Below are 25,539 nucleotides of genomic sequence, written 5' to 3'. Positions count from 1 at the left end.
TATGACTGCGTGACTTGGAATTCAACAAAATAAGTACATATTTTTTCTATGCAATGTCTGGGACGCATTGGTATCACTTATAGTAAGAATTGAAAACGCACGGAGTTTTATTGGAGGTCGAAACTAAACGTGTACTTTATTAAGGCTTATTTTAATATTTATTAAAGTTGTTGTATGTATTTATTCCATGTATGCAGTGTTTCTACACTACTTGACCCATTTTTTTGTTTTTTTTTTATTTGTCAAAATTTTCTGAATATTAGAATAGAGTTTATATAATTTTGTGCATTTAAAAACAAACAAAAAAACATAACTTATTATTAAAGTCCCTAATTGTATGTATGTATATGTACATATATAGATGGCCACTTAACCCTTATGTTTCCACTAGCACTCCACTCATAAACTACGCCTCTACCTGCATTTCTCCACAGATTTTTTTGTTTTTAGATTTCATTATAAAAAAAATTAGCATAACTTAGTTCTTCAATAGCAGTTTAAAATACCAAAGTATCCTAGTCATTAATCTAATCATTTTATTTCGAACCATAACTAAAATTTTTGGTCACAATTCCAGGTCAACGCCACCTAGCCATGCCAAAAAATGATCTTTTTGTGAAATGCTTTATGTAAAAAAAAAATTATGTAACATATTTTTATAGAGACCCTGAAAACACCAAACATTAGAAAAAATGTTAAAAACTATAGCATTTATATAATTTCTTTTCTATTTTTAGGCATCACATTTTTGTAATTTGTGAAGAGATATTAAAGGAGGAGATATGTAAAATGAACGATATGTAAAATGTTATACAAAGTTACGGTGCACTTTTCCTTTCCCATATCAGTTCGATGGTATTTTCATAGCTGAGAATGGCAAACCGCAAATTTGTGTTAATATTTCTGTTCAGTAAGATGTAGTAGGCCGCCGCAGCCAAATGGGTTAGTGCGTGACTACCATTCGGAATTCACAGAGAGAACGTAGGTTCGAATCTCGGTGAAAACACCAAAATTAAGAAAAACATGCTTCTAATAGCGGTCGCCCCTCGGCAGGCAATGGCAAACGTCCGAGTGTATTTCTGCCATGAAAAAGCTCCTCATAAAAATATCTGCCGTTCGGAGTCGGCTTCAAACTGTAGGTCACTCCATTTGAAGCGCAACATCAAGACGCACACCACAGTTAGAAGGAGGAGCTCGGCCAAACATCCAAAAAGGGTGTACGCGTCAATTATATACTATATATATATAAGGATTGGTAGGTTTTCGTGAATCGTTTAACTCCAAAACAACGCTTCCACTTTGGAATGAAAATTTAGTGCAACCTGCAACTAATGAACACTTACACCCTTTGTCGGTTGTTTGGTCGACCTCTTCTTCCAATTTGTATTATATGTCTTCATGTTTTTCCACCAATGGAGGGACCTACAGTTTTATGCTGTCTTTTTTCAGGGTGCGAAACCTTCTGTAGTGTTTCATGCCTACAGAAGGTTTCGCACCCTGGCGCGTACCAATCCAATCTACTACAGCGGGACCAAAGGATGTTAAAATATCCAATATCCAAGGCTCAGAATATAAAGATTTAAAGTCTGCAGAATCTGTGTGTGTGTAAAAACGTCATTAAAAAAACTTCAAGAAAAATAACTGGCAAATATAATGATAAATGGGCAATTTTTGACTAAATTATTTCTGCAACACACAACCAAAGTCTCTGTACGAAGGTTGAGGGATCACTCGGAGTACAATTAATCGCCAATTTTGAGAAATCACTAGCGGAGAAAAGATTTCATTCAAACGAGGAGATGATTGCAAAAATGCTTGGCAATTTTTCAGACTTGGACAAATCCTATTATTCAGAAGGGATCAACAAACTGGAACAGCATTGGACGAAGTGTATAAGCTTAAAAGGAGGCAATTTCGAGTGTTAATATTTGAATTGGGTTTTTCTTGAGACACTGTCTTCACGCTGAAATGAAAGTAGAGTCTACGGTGTTAGATTTTAGCATCTGAAAGTAAAAAGCAAAAAGAAAGTAAAAAGCAAAGTGGAGTTACTAAAACTTGCGTCCAAAGATTAAATCCCACGTGATTGTTATTTTATTCTTTATTGCAAAAAAATATTAAAATTATTCATTTAAATACTGCGACTATCTTAATTCGTCCAACTGTTTCAGCACAATATCGTTTAATGTTTTCTCAACCAGTCTGCTACGCATAAACTGCAAATCTACTTGCTGTAAATGACTATGTCAACAACAAAGCCGGTCGTGCGTTTTCAATAAAGCGAAAATTATTCAAATAAAACTCACTAAAACCATATATGTAGGTTGATATTAATTGAATTCTCAAATTTAAATGCGCGTAAATACGAAAAGTTAAAGGAGAAGCAGCCAACTTTTCATAGTCACCGAACGCACGCACAAGCCGCTGCTTCGGCCCATTGCCTCTGCAGTGAAGTGGCAAGGCATACAAATATTTAATTAAAACTTATGCAAAAAGTGGCTGTAAGCAACTTACACAATTCTTTTCAGCAAGGTGCCTTTCACGCTGCCTTGTAAATGTTGAATGCCTGCAAATAGTTGGTTTTATATTTTAGTTGGCACTTCAGCGCCACTCTCAACGACTCGGCGAAAATTATTAAACTTCTCATATTACACCTTAAATATTTATGTATTTGCCCTTAACTGCACATAAAATACAGAAAGCCAAAAACTAAAGCAAAAACTGTGGAACGGTATAAACATTCATGCCACATTTACCTTTCTGTTCAACTTTCGCATGCCAATTTGCTGTAATTTAAGTTTGCAACACAAATATCCGCAATATTTGTACACTCGTATTCGCAAGAATATAAATTCGCGTGTGTGTATATACTTATGTGTGTGTGTATGGATGTGTAAAGCCGAACAATTGTAGGCAAGCAACCACACCCAACCAAGCCACCCACACCCAACCAAGCCACCCACCCAACCACCAGCACTAGCAACAGCTACTGACTGCTAACCAACCAAAAAAAAACGACCAACCACTTCATTTGCCTTTTTGCCTGAGTTTCCGTTCGAATGGCTGCAACACGCCTTTTTGATTAGTTGAAAAATGTGCCGCACGCTGCTTGTTGAGTTGAAAATCGCCGTTGCCTTTTGGCGCACAAGTAAGCCAGTGGAGCACAACCTTTTGAAAGCTACCTACAAAACTACTTTTACCTACAAACAAACAATGCGAAGGCCTATTTTGTCGCATAACTTAACGCCTTTGTGCACTTCACACCGACTGCTGTGTGATTGAATGTAGCCACGTTGAAAGGATCGCCATTAATGGACGAGTTGATACTGAGCTCATTTTACATTTTCGGTGTGACCGAGTAACTCAATCCGCCACTTACCAACCAATAATAGTCGACACGAAAATCAACTGTCTGACAGGATTCTCACTTTGAGTGTAATACAACGCTTGCGACGAACTAAATCTCGTGTTGCAAGTCATGCTGTTTCATCAGGGTTTTTGTGTCATCATTAAAGTTGAACACAGAAAAGTGACTGCAGAAACGCATAAATTTGTTGTGCATTCAAACACAAACACACCGTTAGTTACATGCACGACTACTTGCAGTCATTGCCATGAACTTTTCATCTGAGTTGAATCGTAGGGAGAATCGTAGTGCTCTTACCACCATTCGAGTCCAGTTCAGTTCAACATCCTCTTTGCTATAGTTTGCAAAAGTAGTCTGCCATGTGTCTTGTACGGAATTTATGGGTGCAAGCAGCAGTCGAGCTAGCAGTAAATTAAACGCTATTTGTCTTGTAAGACGTATGAGTGACTTGATCGCCTTCATAACGACTGAAAAGTGCTGCGTATATTTATTATTTCTATGTTGCCTTATGTTGTTTACAGCGAATGCTTCAGAAAATAGAAACTAAATTCTATACAGCTGCTGCATATAAAAGCATAAAAAGTATCTGAGATATTTTGTGGCTACAAAATGAATTTCTAAAACGATAAAAGCACAAACGTATCATAGCCGCGTTGAACGCCACAGGTAGCAATGTTTCCGTCGCAAGGAAAGGGTAAGCAATAAAAATTCTGCGTGTGATAGATATCAAATTTCTACACAATTTCCGACGGTATGAAATTTATTAAGTGTTGCGGAGAAATAAAAGGAAAATGTTTGTAAAGCTTGAAGACATGGCTACGCAGTTATGCTGCTTTAAATTTGCTTTATCTGAAACAATGGAATGTAACTAATATTAGGAGACTGACAATTGTCAGCGTAGAGAGGTGAAAGGCAGTGAATAAGAACAATAAGTACGGGACAGTTTAGAGGCTTTTACGAGTATTGTCGATTAGCGAACCAATAAGTTTCAGTGGGTACTAAAGGATAACAGCTTCATAAGCACAAAGAGGGAGACACGTGAATATATGTGTGCAAAATGAAAACGCATGACATAAATATTTATTGAAACCCTTCTCTTCAGTTTATAAACAAACTATTGAAAGGAAGGGGAAAGCGGTTCCTTGGTGGAACCCTGAACTTTCGAAGCTTCGTGTACGGTCCAGGAAACTTCTTAATAAGGCCTTGAAGACCAAAACAGAAGAGGACTGGGCTACTCATCGACTTACACAGAGAGAATATAAGAAAAAAGTACGGCAAGCCAAACTTGAATCCTATAGAAATTTCTGCAGTAACGTCGAAGAAATGAGGGAAACAGCGAGACTTTACAAGGTCCTTCATGTAGACCGCTCAGTAAGGCTGGATTCCATTCGAAAACCTGATGGTTCATACACCATTTCCAAATCGGAAACGTTCAATGCTCTACTCGAAACCCATTTTCCGGGTAGTAGAACTCTCTCTGAAGTTGAGAGTGGCATGAACAATAACGGTAGCAACGGTGGAACCTCTAGGTACAGCTGGTATATTGCTAGTCGGATAGTGACAAGGGAATCGATAAGGTTTTCCTTATCTTCCTTTGAGAGCTTTAAGTCCCCTGGACCTGACGGAATATATCCAGCAATGCTTAAAAAGGGAGGAGACAGGCTGATTGAGGCCCTGAAAAGGATCTTCACAGCCTGTCTTGCATTTGGTTATATACCATCCCAATGGCGACGCGTAAGAGTAGTATTTATTCCGAAACCAGGAAAAGATGACTATTCCCTAGCAAAAAGTTTTAGACTAATCAGTTTCACATCGTTCATGTTGAAAAGTCTGGAGCGAGTGGTGGAGAAACATATTCGAGTGGGGGTATTGCCGAGAAGTCCACTTAGTAGAAATCAACGCGCTTACCAGAGTGGAAAATCATGTGAATCAGCCTTACACGATCTTGTTAGCAAGATTGAAGCCGGGCTGGAAGCTGACGAATACAACAATGGGCGTGTTCGTGGACATTGAGGGGGCTTTTGATAATGCCACTTTCGGCTCGATATGTTCTTCTGCCGAACGACACGGAGTTAATCAAACCATTATAAAATGGATATATTCCATGCTCTCTGAGAGGTTGTTAACCGCTGGTGGGAGCAGTGACGAACAAATCACAGTCAGGGCCAAGCAAGGATGCCCCAAGGGGGTGTTCTTTCTCCGCTGCTGTGGTGCTTTGTCGTAGACTCTCTATTAGTGGAGATGCAGGAACTCGGTTTCCATGTCCAAGCATATGCAGACGACGTCTGTGCGCTAACATCAGATAAATCCTTAAGGAAGCTTTGCACGAAAGTGCAGAGGATCCTTGACAAAATCGATGACTGGTGCATGAGACAAGGTCTTTCCGTTAACCCGAACAAAACAACCATAGTCTTGTTTACGAGAAAACGGAAATTGGATGGACTCAGTCTTCCAACACGGAAAGGTGTGACACTTGGTCTTTCCAACGAAGTTAAATTTCTAGGAGTAATCTTGGGTAAGAAGCTGACTTGGGAGACACACGTTTCACTGAAGGTGAATCGTGCATTGAAGATTTTTCAGCAATGCCGTAGAGCCTTTGGCAAAACTTGGGGTCTGAAACCTGCTGTGGTCCTATGGATATACACGGCACTTATCAGACCAATCATCACTTACGCTTCTGTGGTCTGGTGGCGACGGAGCATGGTTAAGTCCACAATCCGGGAACTATACAGGCTGCAAAGAAGTGTATGTTTATGCATCACGGGTGCGATGAGTACAACCTCTGGTGATGCCCTAAATGCTATGCTTGATTTGCTCCCCCTGGATCTTAAGATACAAAGGAAGCAATAAAAGCAATGTGTAGACTCCATAAATATGGTTTCTGGCACGAAGATGGAACTTCGGGACACAGAGAAATCTTTAAGTTGCTGTCGGAGCAGTATCCACTGTTTTTGGCACCTAAAGATGACCTGATACCCACAGTTTCATTTGGAAGGAAATTTGATGTCACGCAATGGAGCAATCCAGAATGCATGCAGGGAGGTTTGACGGATATTTTCTTTACCGATGGGTCCAAGACTGAAATAGGGTCTGGAGCCGGATGGTACTTAAACGATAGTAATAAGTATCACTATGCTATGGGGGGAATGGCAACTGTTTTCCAAACAGAAGTTTTTGCCATCCTAAAAGTAGCCGAAGGGATAATCGAGAGGAGATGGAGCGGGAAACAGATTGGAGTCTTCAGTGACAGTCAGGCTGCATTGAAGGCCCAGGAGAACGCGAAGCAAACCTCAAAGATTGTTCAAGAATGTAAGAAGAAGCTTAATTCTCTCGCAAGACAAAACAGGCTTGTACTTATATGGGTTCCGGGACACTCCGGTGTTCAAGGAAACGAAATTGCCGACGAATTGGCCAACCGTGCATCAGTGGTGCCCCCACAGGGGCCAGAGCCAATAATCGGAATCAGTCCCGCAGGAATCAAGAATTGGATCAACGATTATGTAGGCAATCTACATAAAGACCGATGGTCCGGTCTAGAACGCTGCAGAACTGCAAAGTGTTTTGTGACAAGTCCGAACAGAAAACTGTCAAACTTTCTACTAAAACTTAGAAGGAAAGACATTCGGTTGATGGTCGGCATCATTACAGGACACAGTCCATGGGGTCAGCATATGACCACCATTGGAATCATCGAGGACCCGGTATGCCTGTCATGCTTGGAGGAGGCGGATAGCACTGAGCACTTTCTCTGTGAGTGTCCTGCCTTTGCTAGAGCGCGACTACGAGTATTGGGTTCCGATGTCATGAGAATGAGTAATACTCGTTCTCTAAAACTGGAAGATATTTACAGATTTGCCAAAGAATCTGGAAAATTCTCACAGGACTAACTATCTCTGTCTCTGTCTCTATTCTTTCCTATCTCTTTCTCTGATACTTTTCTCCCTCCCTCCTTGACTATCAACCCAATTTCCAGAGCTTTAAATACAATGAACAAATACAAATACAAATCTTTAGCCTGAGTGTTTTAGGAGCCAGCAAATCTCCTGGTGCTCCTTGGCTCGACCTTTTCAAATTCAAATTGAAATTCATTGAAAGGCTGGTGGAGCCAGTGATACCCACACATATTTATCTACCGGCGCGACGTAGCATTCCATAGGCACAACAGTAAACACATGAAGCGACTTGTGCCTCGCGGCTCTAGAACTCTATCGAAGTCTGAACTTCAGCTGCTATTAAATAAAATGCTAAAAAAATATACAAATTCAGATAAAAGTCTGTAAGAATTTAATTCTATAAACGGAAATAATTAACTTGTTATATATCTATAAAATCATTCAATAAATTTCCCATTAGCTGCAATAGCCTCTTCGGTCCGGGTCCGGAAACGATGGCATGCCCGAATTAAAAGCTCCATATTTACAATATATTGATCATAACGGGTTCACAAGTAATTGCAGCCTTCAGATAGGAAATGGTGTTATGCGGATGCTATTGACGCTCAACTACGCCCCATACGTAGTAATCCAGGGAATTAAGGTCTGGGGAGTTAGGCGACCATAAGCTCGGTGTTTTCATGCACTTCAGGGTGTTTAATTTTGTGTTGTAGGCATGTTGATCGGATAATTCTTTACTGCTCTTGTGTTTCCTCTGACATAAACTGTCTTCTGCGCATTGCGTAGGGCTTATACTGGAGTCTTTTATAGACAATTCATCGAATAAGACGCTCAGAAACATTAAGCTCCCTCACAAAGGCCCTTAATAATAAATTCAGAACGTTCCTCGTGTTTTTCGGAGTTTTACAACAGATTCTTCATCGCCGACTGTTGCTTCTACGGCGAACCTTATGAACCTATGAACTGGCGCACTTAAGAAAATTAGAGATTTCTAAATCGGTGTAATTTGTACATACTTACCGTCGCGTTCTTAAGTGCGCCAGCATGTCTATTCATTCCTTGAGTGAAGTTGTAGTCGAGAGGGTTTCTTATGAAGAGCTTTTTTCATGGCGGTAAAACACTACAAAACTTAGACATTTATCAGTTTAAAATTCGTACTTTTATATGGATCTGAGACGTGGCTCATCTTTGAGCACATAAGCTTCATTCGTTCACTGATGAAAATGAAACTCTATTGGACATATCTTCGTAGAGAAGACGACAATTTTGACAAAATGACTTTTCATGACAAACTTGACTGAGAGCAATCCAAAATGGTAGCTCTTCCACCGCCAACTGGAATGAAATAAGACATTTAGCGGCTGGTACGAGAGCGGGTCAATAAGTCCGTGACTTTTTGTATTTCTGACCTCTTTACTGAAAAATAAATACTGCTCCTGTCAACAGGCATCTGTCAGTTGACTCCTGTCAAAATTTGAACGTGCTGCGTCAGTTACTTTGTGTTTTACAGCTACCTTAATCTGACTACCCAGTAATTTGAGGAGAAAATGGAAAAAACTGAATTTCGTGTGCTTATTAAGCCGATTCACCCCTAGAAACCCACTGTTTTGACTGTTGTTTAGTCTCCGGTGTGTGGTGATGGATCCATGTTTCATCCAAAACGGCGCAAAAACTCCTCCATATTGCGATTAAACAACGCCAAACCTTCCTGTGAAGTTGTTACACGATTGCGTTTGTGGTCGACTGTGAATTACTAGGTAGTCTGATAAAGGTAGCTGTAAAACACAAAGTAACTGACGCAGCACGTTCAAATTTTGACAAGAGTCAACTGACAGATGCCTGTTGACAGGAGCAGTATTTATTTTTCAGTAAAGAGGTCAGAAATACAAAAAATCACGGACTTATTGACCCGCCCTCGTATATCGATGGGTAGCCTTTGTTTCCGCCCTATGCTCGGATTAGGAGTAATAATATGTACAGAGATATGTTTTTTATATGTTTTTTATACTGGTTCTTTAGTTCTTCTTAAAAATGTCATCTAACAGTATTCTTATATATTATTAAGAAATGAAAAAATTTAAAATAAACTAGGAGGTTTGACATTGTCTGCCGCGCGAAGATCGCTATTAAAAAATATTTTTTCTATCATTTGATGTTTCATGCTCACACTGGACCTCGAAATCAGACACTGCCGAGTGGTAGTCATGCACAAACCAATTCGGCTACGGTGGGCGACAGGATATAGGAATGATTAATATTATACCCTAAATAAGGTCAAAAACACATAAAACAAAACATTTATTGGTTTACAAAAAGATATCCTAATTTAACTAGAAATCAATAGGCCCAACGTGTACGTTGAGAGCAAGCGATTCTAGATTTTTTTTCTTTAAATTGCATACATTATATTAATAAGCTATCAAAGAAAAAAGAATGGTCGATAAAAGTGATGGAAAAAAATCATTTTCTTTCGATATTATTTTACACATCTCGTATTACAACTTTTCTCAGTTGCTTCGATTAGTACTAACGGCGGACCAACAGAGCAATGAGAAATCTAATACAAATTCCATCCAAATAAAAGATACATAAATCTATTTGCTACATACGCGATTTTACCAGGTGAATGTAATAAGACATGAACTAAAAAAATCGATTGTACATATTTTCCGCTGTAAGGTATATAAAATGTAGCTAACTTTGGGACGAAACATTTCAAATGTTTTTTCGACTTAGAGGTATTTCGCTAGATATATAAATACAAAATCTTGCATCTTTCTACCACGAGCATTCACGTGCCAATTCTTTGACTAACGACTACATACTTTTCGCTGAAATATTAATAAAATTAAAACTTTCGCTTAATAAAATTAGTAAACTTTTGTTTGGAAAGTCATAATAAAGTTGAAAAGTTTTTTTTCGGTAGAGAAGCAGTGAGTTTGATATGCTAGTACACGTGAGCTCACACATATCTGCATACGTTACCTACGTTGCCTACATTTGGGCACTCAATCATGTAATCAAAAGTTTAAGTGGGGAGCACTTCAACAATACAGGTGAATTTCGTGCATTTTCGACAAGCTCTCTACTTCAGCTGCTAAATTGGAGGGCGAGTTTTCGATGACAATGACAAAAAAGCTTAAGCGAAACAAATTGAACAAGAAGGCAATTGGTTTTGCTTATTGAGCTCAATTTTCAGGCATGGCACATGCATACATGTGCGCATATGTATGTGTAAGTAAGTGAGAAGTGTATTGAATGCTACATTTCATTGACAACCTTCCATACGAACAGCTCCCACCTTCTAAAATTCTAGTTTGCCAAATACTTTTGCTTTGCCTTATTTGTACGATTTGTTGAACAGGAGCCAGGCTGTCAGTCAAACTAGCAGATGATTGACAGAATTTCATTATATGAATATTAATCGATCACAGCTTGCAGTTGAGCCGATTTCTGGACATTTTTGCTAAATTAAAAGGCGAAAAATTCTCCATTACAATACATGCGACTGCAATCTTTGCCTATTTCTCATATAAAATAAGTTTGCTATATTATTTTCCCCAAAAAATTTATAAACTGCCTTAAACATTTATACAAGTCACTGAAGACTTTTAATGTATACAACACAAAAAGCACAGATTTATTGCATTCATTAAATACTCTTTTTTTGTTACTTTGTTATTTTTCTATTAATAATCAATTAAAAATTGCTTCGAATTTTTCAAATTCTTTTAACTCAACTATGTAGAAGCAATACAAGTGCATACATTTTTAAAAAGCTTAATGGATACAGGATGGTTCCATGTGTAGAAGTCCACGCAAGTGGGGAAAGTTACTGATCGCCATTCACTTGGGAGTGGCCAGGACGATTCTTCTACATATGGTTCAAGCAGCTCACAACGTCCGGGATTAGCCCACGTATCCTCTGGTTAGCTTCCGAACACCCGTTCGGGAGTGAGCTAACGTGAGAAGGCGAAGCATCCCAGCATAGCTGGTTGTGCGCTGGGTTTGGGACCCGCCACTTAAAAAGCCCCCCCAATGAAAACAGCAACAAAGCCTCGGATGAGAACTTCTAACACTGATGACGACCCCTGCAAACGAAATAAGGAATACGATTTGAGGGCATGCACCTGGAATGTCCGGTCCCTTAATGGGGAAGGTGCCTCTGCCCGGCTGGTTGATGTCCTCGTGAGAGTAAAGGCTGACATCACTGCCATCCAAGAGATGCGATGGACGGGGCAAGGTAAGAAAAACCTAGGACCTTGCGACGTCTACTACAGCTGCCATGTAAAGGAGCGCAAATTCGGTGTCGGATTTGTTGTGGGAGAGAGACTTCGTCGCCAAGTACTGTCGTTCACTCCGGTGGACGAGCGTCTCGCAATAATCCGCATCAAAGCGCGATTTTTTAACATCTCGCTAATTTGCGCCCACGCCCCGACGGAAGAGAAGGACGATGCGACCAAGGATTCTTTCTATGAGCGCTTGGAACGTTCCTATGAGCGCTGCCCCCGCCACGACATAAAAATCGTGCTTGGCGACTTCAACGCCAGGGTGGGCAAGGAGGGAATTTTTGGTCCCACAGTCGGAAAATTCAGCCTGCACAACGAAACATCCGGCAACGGACAGAGGCTGATCGACTTCGCCGGGGCCCGAAACATGGTAGTCTGCAGCACCAGATTCCAGCATAAAAAGATACACCAAGCTACCTGGCTGTCCCCTGATCGAAAAACGCGAAACCAGATCGATCATGTTGTGATAGATGGAAGACACGCTTCTAGTGTATTAGATGTACGTACGATCCGAGGAGCCAACATCGACTCGGATCATTACCTTGTTGCAGCCAAATTGCGCACACGCCTCTGTGCAGCAAAAAACGTACATCTACCTACGCAAAGAATGTTCGACATCGAAAAGCTGCAATCACAACAGACAGCCAGAAGATTCGCCACTCGACTCTCACTCCTGCTCTCGGAGAGCACTGCCGAACACACCGGCATGCGCGAGCAATGGAGCAACATTTCTCGTTCCCTACGTACCGCCGCCGAAGAAGAAATCGGATTCCGGCGAGCCCGAAAAAACAATTGGTACGACGAGGAATGTCATGCTGCCGCCGAAAGAAAAGATGCCGCCTATAGAGCCACGCTGCGATCGGGCGCAACGCGAGCCATGTGGGATCGCTACAGAGAGCTGAAAAAGGAAGAGAGACGTATTATCCGACAGAAGAAACGTGAGGCCGAAATACGTGAGTGCGAGGAGCTTGAGATGCTGGCCAATAGGAACAACGCCCGAAAATTCTACCAGAAAGTTCGGCGGCTTACAGAAGGTTTTAAGACCGGGGCGTTTTCCTGTAAGAACAAAGACGGTGATCTGGTGACTGACGTACAGAGCAATCTTAAATTATGGAGGGAACACTTCTCGAACCTGTTAAACAGTGACAGCTGCGCATGTCATAGAGAAAGTGAAGATCCCGATACCCCAATCGTTGACGACGGAATTATCGTTCCGTTACCCGACCATGACGAGGTGAGAATAGCAATATCACGGCTAAAGAACAACAAAGCCGCGGGCGCCGACGGACTGCCGGGTGAGCTATTCAAACATGGCGGCGAGGAGCTGGTAAGGTGCATGCATCAGCTCCTATGCAAAATATGGTCGGACGAAAGCATGCCTGCCGATTGGAATTTAAGTGTGCTCTGCCCAATCCATAAGAAGGGCGATCCTGCAATTTGTGCCAATTACCGCGGGATTAGTCTTCTAAATATCGCCTATAAGGTTCTAGCCAGCGTATTGTGTGAAAGGCTGAAGCCCACCGTCAACCAACTGATTGGACCTTATCAGTGTGGCTTCAGACCTGGAAAGTCTACCATCGACCAAATATTCACAATACGCCAAATCTTGGAAAAGACCCATGAAAGGAGAATCGACACACACCATCTTTTCGTCGACTTCAAAGCTGCATTCGACAGTACGGAAAGGAGTTACCTGTATGCCGCTATGTCTGAATTTGGTATCCCCGCAAAACTAATACGGCTATGTAAGATGACGTTGCTCAACACCAGCAGCGCCGTCAGAATTGGGAAGGACCTCTCCGAGCCGTTTGATACCAAACGAGGTTTCAGACAGGGTGACTCGCTGTCGTGTGACTTCTTTAACCTGATATTGGAGAGCATCGTACGAGCCGCAGAACTTAATCGCTCAGGCACAATATTTTATAAGAGCGTACAATTGTTGGCGTATGCCGATGATATTGATATCATCGGCCTTAACAACCGCGCTGTTAGTTCTGCCTTCTCCAAACTGGATAAAGAGGCAAAGCGAATGGGTCTGGTGGTGAACGAGGACAAAACGAAGTACCTCCTGTCTTCAAACAAACAGTCGGCGCACTCGCGTATCGGCACTCACGTCACTGTAGACAGTTATAATTTCGAGGTTGTAAAAGACTTCGTTTATTTAGGAACCAGCATTAACACCGATAACAATGCCAGCCTTGAAATCCAACGTAGAATCTCTCTTGCCAACAAGTGCTACTTTGGACTAAGTAGGCAACTGAGCAGTAAAGTCCTCTCTCGACGAACAAAACTAACACTCTACAAGACTCTCATCATGCCCGTCCTAACGTATGGCGCAGAAGCGTGGACGATGACAACATCCGATGAAGCGACGCTTGGAGTGTTCGAGAGAAAGATTCTGCGTAAGATTTTTGGACCTTTGCACGTTGGCAACGGCGAATATCGCAGACGATGGAACGATGAGCTGTATGAGCTTTACGGAGACATAGACATAGCGCAGCGAATAAAGATCCAGCGGCTTCGTTGGCTGGGTCATGTCGTCCGAATGGATACAAACGCTCCGGCTTTGAAAGTATTCGATGCGGTACCAGCTGGTGGTAGCAGAGGAAGAGGAAGGCCTCCTCTGCGTTGGAAAGATCAGGTGGAGAAGGACTTGGCTTCACTTGGTGTGTCCAACTGGCGCAGGTTAGCACGAGAAAGAAACGACTGGCGCGCTTTGTTAAACTCGGCCAAAATCGCGTAAGCGGTTATCGCGCCAATTAAGAAGAAGAAGAATGGATACTGTTCAGTTGTTTTGGCACTGGAGAAAAATTCAACTTGAAAATAGCTATCGTATTTTCTTGTGCAATAGCCATCGTATTTCGGGCTGAAATTCTAGCCATTAATTAGGTAGCTGTCTGGTTAGGTAAAAATGTGACTACTCTTAGAAAAATCTATATTTATTCTGAAGCCAAGCTTTTAAATCTCTTGGTGGGACTGTCAATAATTCCATCATTGCTTACAAATGCCGGGCATCTCTTAACGAGATAGCGGAATATTTCCTATTTAAATTGCTTCTTTAAAGTTTGTAGATACCCGTTTCGATTTGATGTAAGAATATCTGAACGTAGTTCTTGGATGGACAGCGGATTGCGGTCTGTCGGTGAATCTTCTCAAGACGGAACTCGTCCTATTCACGAGGAAATAATATACCAAATGCCCAGATCTCAACTCCCCTCACTGGAAAGGATGGCATTGATGAAGAAGCAGCAGAGAGTCCAAAGGTCTGCGCTCATTGACTCATGACAAAGGCATTTTGTTTTTTTTTAGTGTGCCCTCTCTATGGACAACCATTCCAACCCAACCGAACCTAACTCATATAAAGGGTTTGGGCCTCTCTTTATAAGATCAAAACCAGTCTATGAAACACTAAACTAGTTCAATTTTTCAAATATTTGCACCTTCAAGTTTTTTCGAACTCTTGAAAACCACCTTGAGCTCGGGCCAACCTCCCTTCCACGTCATGCTATTAATCATCACTATCGTCCATCATATCAACCGGTTGATCGGCTGACGAAAATTCTCTTGCCAAAACAAAATTGTGTATTTGTAGTTGCGGCGTGATGACTACATTTGCTTACAAAAACAAAAAGAATGATCGGCTAGCCTACTTGTCGGACGAGACTAACATTTAGCTCATATTCGCCGTCCGCGCGCCTTTTCCATTTCATTAAACAGCCAACGCGTCAGCTTGCAGCTGCCCAGAAACTTTTATGGATTTCTAATTTTGTTTACAAATTTCTGTTTTGTTTTCTCATTTATTTGTTTTTATTGGAGCATGTCGCTGGCGTTGACTTGGCTACATGCTCACGAGTACCTAGTATATATACATACATGCATGCATGCATACATATGTATGTAGCTCACGTCCAGCTGTCTAGCCATTTAGCGTAGCATTGCCTTCCGCCACTATTCACTATGGCTGGACGCTGCATGTTTTCCATTTGTATTGGTGTTCGCACGCCAAATGGGCGTTAAAAATGTTAAAATCTGATGCGCACTGATTTATTGCGTTTTCGTGAGTTTGAAATTTTTGGTATGGACATTTATTAAATAGTTTTTCACTTATGATTGATATCTGGCAGCTAAAAATCGATACATTTACAATCATAAATTAATCACTTAACACTGGAAGTTTGTCAAGTAGAGTGAGGGTTGGACTTTTTTAAGGAGCATTTATGAAATTTCATTCAGATGATAGCTTTTTCTAAAGCTTTCAAAGCTTTAGTTACACATCTGCCCCAACAAGGGAAAGTAAATGGTAAATACTATTAAACAGTAGAATATGAAAAGAAGGAAAAACGAAAGAAAAGCAAAGTACTTAGAATAGAAAGTTCCGTACGCGTATATGATAAATTTTTGTTAGCTTCTCAGCTGTAGGTACAAAGTAAAGAACTAGATAGCAGAATTTTAGCCTCTTGAAAGCTGGATGCTAGATGAGATTTAGATTTACCGGAGATTTGCACCTCGACCTCATGGTCTTTGGGTGCTTACTGCTCCTTGCTTTTCTAATCGTCGGTTTTTCCAGTTTTCACTCAACAAAACTCAGCCCAAAAAGTTATCTCAAAGAAACCTGAAGAGTACGGAATGCAATTTTTACTATAGCAAGCTGCAAGAAATCCTCTCAGAGCCATCCCCTATCGGGCAATTCTAATGGGAACCTTTCCCGATATCAAGGGCCATTCAGTAACATTATATCTGAGCAAAATGTGCGCACACTGGGTGCATTTAAAAAAACCTCAGGTTAGCCAACCCTATCAGGTGCATCTATCACTTGCTCTTCGATAGAACGGATGTGAAACAGTGAGACAATGAAAGAAGAGTTTAAAATATTCATTAAAGATGGTGGCATTAGACCAGCAACAACATTTTATACATAGAATTGTCACCACAAAAGAAAGCAAAAAAGAAAAGGAAAAGGACGAATTATGTTGCACAGCCCACATGAAGTTGGAACTAGAAGCATACGACGATGTTGCGAATGGAATGGCTTTTCGTAATTTCATGCTGACATCCGGATGTACACGACGAAAGAAAGAAAGCATGTCAGCTAGTCTACCGATTTGACTTTTAATAGGTTGGTGAACTGGATTTTTAAAATTTTGTTTACATTTTCTTGTAAAGTCTTCTGATAAAGTGCTTTAGTGTGCAGAAAGTCATTTAAAGAAATTAATTTCGTTGCGAACGACTGTACACGAGGGTGACATTTTATGGAGATCTTATGTTCCATTCGGAACAAAAGAAATTAATGATGATGATGAAGATATGAAAGGAAATGCCCAACATTGTACGCAAAAAAATACCAGTCTAACGGTTAGACGCGATAGAAGTGAAACCTTCCGTAAAACAAACTGAGATAGAATGAGACGAGAGCAGCATTAGGAGCGGGATAATTATAGGTTCATTATAATATTGCTATAAAGTTCATATTTTATTTTCTTCATTTTATTATTATTCATCCTCAATGTTTTCAATTTCAACAAATGATACGAGGTGCTTATGATAGCTAAAATATGATACAAATGCTTTGGTTTCGATGATGTGAACATATCTTTGAAATACCTCGTCAATTGTTGTTTTTGATCGTGTTGTCGATTCACTGCGATTGTTACACATTTTTAAATTGAATGTTGTATTGAGAAAGTCAATTAAAGGAACCGCTGTGTCCAATGCACAATTTACGTTAAAATCGCCACTTAAAATCATTGGAACTTTATCGTAATCTTTTCTAAGTATCCGCGATACTTCTGGTGTATACTTTATTAAATTTTCGTGAATGAATTCCTTGATGCTATTTATTGATTGATTCGGTGAAATATAAATTGCCACAATTAAAACTGTTTTTCCATTGCTCAATCTGGTTTCGCATGCACATATTTCTCCCATTTTAGAGAGCTGAACAGACAGTGATTCTAGTTGCTGTGCATTCAGATCTATCTGTGGAGTTACAATACGAGCACCGTCATTTTGATTGTGGTATATTGCAACACCGCCTGCAATTGCGGTAAATATTTAAAAATGAAAATATTTACGAATATAAAAATACGGACGCAATACAGCACACGCGGTTGCTATTATGAGCGTCGTAACGCGTATATTACACAGACGTACTAACATACACACAAACATTCGTAGGACGCTTGGTCTAAGCAAGTATTAGGTAGTGTAGTATAGGTATACATAATGCCTTCTCGCTCACCGTGGCTCCGTAATATGCAGGCGCGCACACATACGTACTAGCATACATACAAACATACATACGTATGACGTTTGAACTAAACACCAAAGCAAGTAATAGGCAGTGCAGTATACATACTACAATACTCACTATACTAGCGTGGCTCAGCAGTACGCAGCCACACACATATACGTATATCAACATATAACGCTTCGTAGCCAAAAGTGGGGAGCTACGAAGCACCGCACAAGGAGGAGACGGAGAATAGGGAACGCTGTATAACTGTGTTCTATCTCATTCTCTCGCAGGCTATATACTATAAGATCTATATGTATGTCTCTTTTTAGTGTCGCCTTTTCGTTTCATCGAGTCTCAAATCACTCCCAACGATTCTAAAGAAGTGTTCACTTCAAAAATGTTGTCAAAAATCAATGCGATTTTTCACCGACTACGAACTGATATTGAATGAGCCATAGAACTGCATACCCAAATTGGCGTGTACACTTCTGTTAAGTATCTTGATGTTTTCCACAAATTTTATTTTTATGTACCATAATTGAATTAAATTTATTTTAAAATAAATTTTCAAACATTGCAAATATTAGTTAACAGAAACAATAAATATTAGAGTCATTAAAAAAAAATATATTATTTGTATAAAAACTCATTGAAAAAATACCAGTCTAACGGTTAGACGCGATAGAAGTGAAACCTTCCGTAAAACAAACTGAGAGAGAATGAGACGAAAGCAGCATTAGGAGCGGGATAATTATAATATTGCTATAAAGTTCATATTTTATTTTCTTCATTTTATTATTTCAACAAATGATACGAGTGGCTTATGATAGCTACAATAAAATATGATACAAATGTTTTGGTTTCGATGTTGTCAACATGTCTTTGAAATACCGCGTCAATTGTTGTTTTTGATCTCATTCTCTCTCAGTTTGTTTTACGGAAGGTTTCACTTCTATCGCGTCTAACCGTTAGACTGGTATTTTTTTTTTTAGTTTTATTTTCTTTTTGTTTTTTTTTTCTGTCGAAATTCACGACACTTTTCTGCATTATTTTTCGGCATAATTGCGGTAAATATTTAAAAATGAAAATATTTACGAATATAAAAATACGGACGCAATACAGCACACGCGGTTGCTATTATGAGCGTCGTAACGCGTATAATACACAGACGTACTAACATACACGCAAACATTCGTAGGACGCTTGGTTTGAATTTTTTATACATATGTATGTAAGCTATACTATGGCCTAGCCTATGTACGTACATACATATTTGTGGTCTGAACTTCCAGCAAAACAATGGTTATTAATATACACATATGCATCTACATACAACCGCACACACAGGCCACTCACTTTATTCCTGTAAATGCGTATGTCGTCCAAAGCTAAAATTCTATGCCTAGCGACTACAAGAACAAAATGCATTAATAGGCGCAGGCGTAGCGGCCATCATCCTAGTTGCCATAGCGCTGAACAGTCGCGGCGGCGCCGAACAGTTTCAACTATTGTACTGTGCAACAAAAACTCATCATCAAAAAATTGATTTATAAATTCGAGCTCATAGTTCTAAGAGCAAGTACTTTCATTCATAAAACGAGCCGCCCATATGCTAATTTTCTCGACAATTCGAAAATAGTCAATATTGGAATATTTCGCGTAGAATTATTTGCCAATATTCAATTTTTGTCAAGTCGAGTGCCCGCGGCTCCGTAAATATGTTTGCACCCATATATGTATGTAAATATATGTTTCTACAATAAATGCTCGACAACCGCAGCTGCCTGTTCAAGGTTACTGTACATTAGGCCGGGTCGATTTGTGGGAAGGCAAAAAAATCGCCCATTGCTCTGTGAAAATCATATTCTAGGGATCAGAATAAGAAATTTTGCCGAAGGAACCATACCTCTAAAACGATTTCTGATGTCCCCCAATATGGGTCGAACTTTTTAGTTTCTTTTCTATAACTCACATTCATTCATTTACATATATTCTGACTAAATAAATTTCTTAAGAGAAAAAAAAGATAATATTACAATATAAATAAATAAAAATAAAGAAAAAACATAGCCATTTAGCTGATTTTTTCATGTAAAGGCCAAAAATGGTGATATTTTGAAATTGGGGGGCATCAGAATTCGTTTTAGAGGTATGGTTCCTTCGGCAAAGTTTCTTATTTTGATCCCTAGAATACGATTTTCATAGAGCAATGAGCGATTTTTAAATCGACCCGCCCTACTGTACATGCAATGCTGTGCCTATGAATGCGCGCTGGATTTCTTGAGAAATTTTACCGTATGTTTTGCTGTGGCGAGGCACATATGTACATACACACAACATATATACATATATCCGCATATATACATAGGTACATACATATATAAATTCACAAATTTAAATTTGCTTATGCCATCCTTCTGTGTGCCTGGCAATGAAGCATTTTCTATACATACATATATATACGTATATCTTTTTTCTTCTTCTTTTTGGTGTCGCTTTTTCGAGTCTCAAATCACTCCCAACGATTCTAAAGAAGTTTTCACTTCAAAAAAGTGCGTGTAGCGCAGTACACATAACAGAAGTGAAACTTTCAAGGCAGACAAAGAAAGAGAGAGAGAGAAAGAATATATATCTAAATAAATTCACAACATTTGCAGAGAATACAAATAGACAAAATTTACAAAACACGGAGAAACGGGTCGATCGGTGTAGATAAACGCCGGACACAAACCGTGGAAACAACGCGCACTACTCCGAGCGTTTATTACCTGCACAAACGCCGCGATTCCAGGACCGCAGCAACGGCACAAATTACCGCAAGGCAATACCAATAAATCCGACGTCGGAATGGATAGCATTTTATAGTACGCACAAGCACTAGCCAGAAAACGGAAATAAGCGCCACAAAGTAGGCACCAAAAAAAAACACCCAAAAAAATTGGGACCCAAAAACGGCCCAAATAGTTGGCACCAAAAATATATTTCCTACAGGTTTGCACCAACAAACAAGCGCCAAAACGTAGGCAGTGTTATTTCTCACTTGAAATTAGCAACCACAAGGTAAAATAGCCTACAGTGTATCTAAGATATATATAAGGTATAGCTCTCTCTCTACATTTCCTCTATATTATATCTTTTTTCTCTCACGCGGAACGAAAATGCCCAAAACGTTACATGGCCTTGAAATTTTACTCTCCATTCGTGCTCGTCCAGCGACGCCTAAGAAGTTTCACTACGAAAAGTTGCATGCAAAATATTGCAAATATTTGTAAACGGATAAAGGGACTTAATTATGTGAACACAAGTGTAAGTGCATATAATTTTTTCCATGATCTACTTATCTGCCATGAACACAAAATATGGCACACAAAATATGTTTATTCAGCCACAAATGTGTTAAAATCATTAGCATTGCATTTAAATTTCCCCTAATTCATTATAAGCGAAAATATGACCGAATTAGACTGATTTTTCTATCTGCTTATCCCACCACATTCTGTTATTTATACGCAGTGTTTGGGCTCGCGCACACAGCCAGACATACATACTCATATATACAGTTTAGGTAAATACTTGCAAAGCCTTACAAATTAATATAACCACCAAGCGACATACAAATTTCTTACAGTCTTAACTTTTTGCTACTATCAAACGAATAACAAGAAATACAACACAAACAAAAAGTTACAAAGACCGAGGGAAATGTAAAAATGCGGATACACATTTATACACCTACATTTGTGTGTACATATTGCGTGCATAATACCTACAAATATATTTATAACAACCGAACAAGGAATTCATCGAGCGGCGCTAAGCAACAGTGACACGCTTGACGGCGGCTCCAACGAATTTCATTAAATTTTTCGGTGGCATTTTATTTGCGGAAACCACAGGAGTATGTGTAAATAGGGGAAATTTATTTGAAATATTTAATTTATATATTACAGAAGCGAGTACCTTTCAATACACCAATACATGGGCAAACCAGGATTGCGGTTTTCCCAGCGTAATGTTTACCCAAGTATTACTGCTGAAGAAATTTGTAAGTAAACAATGAAAATAAAACTTTTGTGTGATTTGGTTCAGGAAATTTAAAAAATCTCATTTCGCTTATTTTTCAACAGTTCCAATGAAATCAGACCACATATTTTCTTGCATTTTTTTACAAAATTTTTGCACAATAATATTCTACTCATCAACCTGGTGTACATTTTTACACAAAATCAGTCAGCTTCTGTACTGCATAGAGGTTATACATACGACCTATCCTCTTCAGTATAGTCTCCCTGAACATCAATACAACCCGATTCCAATTTATGAATTCCTTTCCTGAAGTAATAATCTGGAAACCCTGTACAAAACGGTTCCACACCCCCATTATGACCCCATCATTTGATGAGAAACGCTTTGTGTTTTTAGCGAATGCGGACACCATTGAGCACACGGCTTTCTGAAAGACAAAACTCCAGTCAAAATATCGCTTACATCTCTCGATGCCTAGGGCCTTTACTAAATCTCTCTCAGTCACTCGCCGATTTTCCCATGCGATATCCTGTATTTTTTCTATGCTATCTGGTGTTGTTGCTGTGTTGCTATTTTTGGACGTCCTTGACGTGGATCGTCTTCAAGGCTTGTGCGACCACGTTTAAATCCAGCAACCCATCTTTCTACTGTCCTAATTGATGGCGAAAAATCCTTATACCCTTTGAACATTCGTTCATAAATTTCCATTGCTTTTAAATCTTCCACAAATAAGAATTCAATCACTACACGATACTTGATTTTTCCTTTCTAGGAAATATTGTAAGATGTCGATACTAAAGAGCTTGTAAACAAAGAAAGAATTGGCACATTCAAATGAAACTTCACATAACTCATGAGCTGGAAAGTCGCGAGACAATTAAAGAAAACAGTTTTTTTTTGTTTTATTCAAATTTAATTTTATTCATCAACGTAGTTTCCGTCAAGAACAACGCAATCATTCCAGCGCAGCTCTGAAATTTGAATACTATTTATATTTTGCCTCAAAATTAGCCTCAGTTTCAACGATAACCTCTTCATTCGAGCGAAATTTCTTACCGGCGAGCATTTTTTAAGTCTGCGAACAGTCTAGTTGCTGGGAGCTAAATCTGGCGAGCAATTCGAGGCTGAATTCATATAGTTTTGCCATTACTCTGGTTATTGGCCAACAGTGAGCAAACGCGGCATCCACTTTGAACAGAGCTTTCTTATAGTCAAATGCTTTTGCAATATAAAGCCAAGACATCCTTTTGGCATCTTTACGATATCAGCTAACTCACACAATTTCACTTTTCGCTCATTCAAAGCGATTTTGAGGATTTGTTTGATGTTTGCTGGTGTTACCGCCTAATTTGACGCCCACTGCGTTGTGCATCATCGGTGCCTTTTCGACCTGTATGAAGTCAGCAAACCATCGTTTTATTCTTGTTTCTGATGGAACCGAGTCCCCATAACACTTTTCAAGCCATTGCTTCACTCGAACTGTATTTTTCCCCATCAAGAAGCAGGGTAAAATTAAAACACGAAACTATTTTTGATCTCTTGTTTTGAGAATAATAAAAGTAGTGTCACTCTTAGCTCAATAACTCACGAACTTTCGAATAAAATATCATAAAATTTTAACAGCTATCTTTTTGAGGTTATTAATAACAGAAAAAGAGGTGAATGCAATAAAACTAGTGCCATCTGTGTGTCAGGCACGGGACTTTTCAGCCCAACATAACAACAAAAATGTAGGCTAGTAGCAACGCCCATTCTTATAGAACGGTATAATTTATTGAACAACGTGGTATAACCAAGCATTTGGTTACCCCTTTCAAGTCCATCATATCGAGATCTCTCTGAATATAAAAAGAATAAGTTAAGGTATGCATTTTCTATCAGGACGAACCCGTTTATAGATTTCTAGCTGAGGTGTTTGATATTTTTGTAACAATTTTTCTAGCAAATATTAAACCAACCGCACTCTCTGTATGCCTCTATTCTATCAGGACGAAACCGTTTATAGATTTCTAGCTGAGGTGTTTGATATTTTTGTAACAATTTTTCTAGCAAATATTAAACCAACCGCACTCTCTGTATGCCTCTACATAAGCTAAAACATACGCATAATAGGAATATATGCCTATTACAAACGTATATGCTAATAGTCACATACACGAATACTCACCTCGTATTTCTTTTTGCCTCTAAATACTACCTAAAACACGGAAACCCGCCAAATGTGAAGGCTCAATTTGTATATTTCGCACCGCCTTGTCGTGTTGCGCGCGTGTGGCATGCATCAAAATACATGTAAACTCATTTCCGTTGAAGTTAAGGTAAAAGGTAATGAGAAACACCACCATTACAAATGTATAAAATAATTACGAATTTCGACGACGACTACAGCAAGATATTTTTGGTCTTATTTTTTCAATGTATTTTTCGTTGTTTCCACTTAAATGGCTTCTAGTTTACTTCTAATTGCTTTCATAGGGCTCTACATTTTGCCATCTGTTCAAATGTACTAAAATTTTTATTTCGTTACTTTTATGCTTTTACCTTTTGCGGGTCCACTCGCTTTAAAAAGCACTCACCTTGACACGCCTCCTGTACTGACGCAATGCCACTTGTACTTCTTTCTATTGCGCTATGTTTTTGTTGCTATGTATTCTAATTGTTATTACAACACAAATTATTTTTTGCCACGATACTCGATTTTGCTGCTTTGGTTTTATGGAAATTGTAAATTAATTTATTCCAAGTTTTTACAGTACCACATAAAATGTAACGCTCTTCCGCTTCGTAAGCTTTCACGCGCAACATTAAATAACTTACTACGCCTCGTTGCCACCCAAAACGTCGAGCATGCTGAAGGTTTTGTCTTTCCATTGGAGGGTGTGCGCTTTCGTTACAATTGTTTTGCGTTTAAGTTATTACATTTTTATGCAAAAGGACGAGGCGTAGCCGAACTGCAAATTTGGGTACTAAGCTGTCCGGAGAATTTTTATGCAAAATAATTAAATTACAATAAATTGCGCTTAATCTTGCTCACGGGCAAATTCTTGTGCGAACGTGTTTCTTTGCTTCTTTTTTACTCTTATTCAGTTTTCAAGTCATCAGCGTGCACTGAGTTGGCTCGGCATGGCGTATGAGTGACATTAATGTTAACTCTAATGTCTACATATGAATTTAAGTACTTGTATGTATGCATATGTGCTCGCACACACATTTCAGCTGGGAGTTAAATCTGCTTATTATGTATTACCCCATATTTTTCTTCTTTTATTATTAGCCAGCACTGATTCTCAGCAGCGTTCATTAATAATTCGTCAGCCATGTCGATTAGCAAGCGCGTTTGGAATTCCAGTAAATATAGATTGACTTAATGAAAATTATTCAAATAATCCGATGCCACACATCAAATTATATGTATATAATAAACGCAAAAGAATGTCAAGTGAGTTTATAATCCACGGGTCGCACACGTGCTGTCGTCATTTGCGTGCGTTATCAAATTATTTCGAATAAATCTAAGCTTACACGCGCTGCTTTGTGTGAGAATCAGATATCTACAAGCATAAACGTTGAAGGAAATAGCGTGAAAATGCATAAATTAATATGCGAGCAGCACTTTGTACTGTTTGAAAGCTTAAAGTGCGATATATTAATGAGATATCTTATATAAATATTTTTTAAATTGCAATAGAGGATTCACAATTGAGTGAGGACGACCTGGCGTACTGACGTTAG

General features: G+C 39.3%; 1 protein-coding gene across 5 annotated transcripts in view; it reads right to left on the bottom strand.

Moving 5' to 3' along the window:
• LOC128863573 (calmodulin-lysine N-methyltransferase) overlaps positions 1–25,539 on the bottom strand; it is a 123,044-nt gene that overhangs the window by 58,660 nt on the left and 38,845 nt on the right. Inside the window, exon 1 of one of the 5 annotated variants that reach the window (XM_054102803.1) lies at positions 24,384–25,366. The exons of the other annotated variants lie outside the window; for them this stretch is intronic. The gene's annotated coding sequence lies outside the window, so the exon portion shown is untranslated. Of the gene's footprint in view, positions 1–24,383; positions 25,367–25,539 lie in introns of those variants that run through there. 5 annotated transcript variants of the gene reach the window in all.

The sequence above is a fragment of the Anastrepha ludens genome, chromosome 5, assembly GCF_028408465.1.
Source record: "Anastrepha ludens isolate Willacy chromosome 5, idAnaLude1.1, whole genome shotgun sequence".
In the NCBI taxonomy this organism is placed as follows: domain Eukaryota; kingdom Metazoa; phylum Arthropoda; class Insecta; order Diptera; family Tephritidae; genus Anastrepha; species Anastrepha ludens.
The sequence above is the reverse complement of the archived record's forward strand: the minus strand, read 5'-3'. Positions and strand labels throughout refer to the sequence as shown.